General features: G+C 32.7%; 1 pseudogene; it reads left to right on the forward strand.

Annotated features, from left to right (window-relative positions):
* The first annotated feature begins 448 nt into the window (after positions 1–448).
* On the forward strand, positions 449–874 carry LOC112585456 (annotated as a pseudogene).
* Positions 875–2,871: the final 1,997 nt, after the last annotated feature.

A 2,871-nucleotide genomic window follows, 5' to 3' on the forward strand; every position in this document is an offset into this window, starting at 1 on the left:
CATTTGTTTATGTCTTAATTTGTTTCACCAATACTTTGTAGCTTTCTGTAGACAAGTTTTTCACCTTTTAAAAGTTTAATTCCATGTGTTTTATTTCTTTTGTTGCTCTTTTAAGTTGGATTGTTTTCCTACTTGCATGTTCAGATAGTTTATTCTTAGAGTACAGAAATGCAACTGATTTTTGTATGTTGACTTTGTATAGTACAACTGTGCTGAATTGGTGTATTAGTTTTAACATGCATATTGATCACTGATATATCTTCAGTGTCCACAGCTGTACTTGTGGGCACTTAGTAGATAATAAATAAACATTTGTGGAATTAATTTATTATTTCAGATATAAATTATGTCGGTCTGTAAAATGAATTTTCCTAAGAGAAATTGTTGGGGTAAATATATATCTTAAAATGAATATTAGCTCTTTCTGCCATCTTTCCATGATGCCAGAATGGTGTGCATGAATGTCCTGGCTAATGCTCTCAAGAGTATCAGCAATGCCAAAAAGAGAGGCAAACACCAAGTCCTTTATTAGGCCATGCTCCAAAGTCATCAATCAGCTTTCTAACTGTGATGATGAAGCATGGTTACATTGGCAAATTTGAAATCATTGATGATCACAGGGCTCGGAAAACTGCTGTGAACCTCACAGGCAGGCTAAATAAGTGTGGAGTGATCAGTCCCAGATATGATGTGCAACTCAAAGATCTAGAAAAATGGCAGAATAACCTGCTTGCATCCTGTCAGTTTGGTTTCATTGTACTGACAACCTTAGCTGGCATCATGGACCCTGAAGAAGCAAGACAAAAACACACAGGAGGGAAAATCCTTGGATTCTTTTTCTAGGGATGTAATACATGCAAATAAAATGCCTCAGAGGACAAAATAAAAGGAATACTAGAATATCATCAATGGAGTTGTTACAATGTATGGAAATACTCTTTCCTCCCACAGCCTTAGCAAAACAGTATTATCTTTGCAAATCTGGTAGTATTTCAGTGTATTTTAATTCACATTTTCCCTAATATGAGTAAAGCTGAGTGACACAGATGTTTTTATTTTTTAAATTGTCTCTCAATATTTGTTGCTCCCCCTACCCTGTTTAGACCCAATTTTATTCTTTCCAGGTCTCCACAAAATTTTCCAGTCTGATTAATTGAGCAATCCTTCTTTCCCCCATTAATATTACCTTATTACCACGTACTAAATTCTCATGTATTTGATTATTTATCTTGTAATTAGTGACATTTATACATCAACACAGTTCGGTTTTAGAGATGAGCACCTACAAAAACTTCTTTAGATTGAAGTCTTATTAGAAAAGAATAAGATGAACAGATTTTGAATGTTCAGTTTGATGTATTTTGACAACTGTATTTACTTAATTATTATCTCCCCTCCAACATAGAACATATCCATCACCCCAAGAAGTCCCCATAAATCACTTTCTGATCAGTGTGCAATGCCTACCTTAAACCAATCTCTTTCTGATTTACCACTTCTAATTACTTTTGCCTGATACTGGATATCATACAAATAGAATCATACATTATCTCCTCTTTTGTTCTTTTTTAAAAAAAATTGACACAATATTTTTGAGAATAAATGAATAAATTTTGCCTATATTACTACACTGTGTGTTTTAATTGCTTAGTGTTTTACTACTATATGAACATATCATAATTTATTTCTTCATCCTATTGACAAACATTTGGGTTGTTTCTAGTTTTTGGCTATTATGAATAGGTCACTAAAAACATTCTTGTACAAGTCTTTTTGAGGACATATATTTTTATGGAATATAGAAGAAATATCTAGGAATGTAAATTCTGGATCACCAGGTAGATGTGTTTTTAAATTTAGAAACTGCTGAACAGTCCTTTGAAGTGATTACACCAGTTTATACTATCACTAGCAATGTGTGCGAGTCTCAGTTGCTTCACATCCTTACCACCATTTAATGTTATCAGTTTTTAAAAACTATGAGCATTCTGATAAGCATTTCATTATGCACTTTACTGTGGTCTGAGTTTACTAGATGATTAACGAATAGTCTTAAGCATATTTTCATGTCTATATTGATCATTTGTATATTTTCTTTTGTCAAAGCATGCTCAAAGATTTTGCTCAGTTTTAATTGGATTGCTCATTTTAATTTTTTTGTAAAAATTCTTCATAAGTCTAGGTACTAAGAAGTCTCTTAGCAGATCTTAGATCATGAAGATATTTTCCTGAGTTTTCTTTCAGAAGTTGGACAGACTGTATTTTCTGTTTAGAAGTGTGACATATCTCGTTTTTATTTCTTTATGGAGAATAGACATCTTAACAGTGTTAAGCCTACACGTCTACTTTCTAATTCTATTTCTTAGTCTTTAATTTCTCTTAGCAATACTCTGTAGCTTTTGGTATACAGGTATTGTATGTATGATGTATGTATTTCATTAGATCATTTACTAGGTACTTAATGTATTTTGATGTTATTGTAAATGGTGTTGTTAAAAAAATTTTCTTTTTCCTTTTTGTTGTGCTGAGCCACTTGTGGGATCTTAGTTCCGTGACCAGGCATTGAACCTGGACCCACAGTGGTGAAGTGCTGAGTTCTAACCACTGGACCTAACCACTCTGTGAAATTTTATTTTCTGTTTTTTGGTTCCCAGTATATTGAAGAGCAACTGACTTTGTATTTTGACCTTGAATCCCCAGTTTTGCTAAATTGTTAGTTCTAATAGGTTACATAGGTTTATTATGGACACAATCATGTTGTTAAAAAGTAACAAGAGTTTTACTGATTTATTCTTTAAAATGTGCATGCCTTTTATCATTTTTGTCATATTGCACAAAGGCTAGGACAATGGTACAATGTAGAATATAAGT

Source organism: Bubalus bubalis, chromosome 6 (assembly GCF_019923935.1).
Source record: "Bubalus bubalis isolate 160015118507 breed Murrah chromosome 6, NDDB_SH_1, whole genome shotgun sequence".
NCBI classification, from domain to species: Eukaryota; Metazoa; Chordata; class Mammalia; order Artiodactyla; family Bovidae; genus Bubalus; species Bubalus bubalis.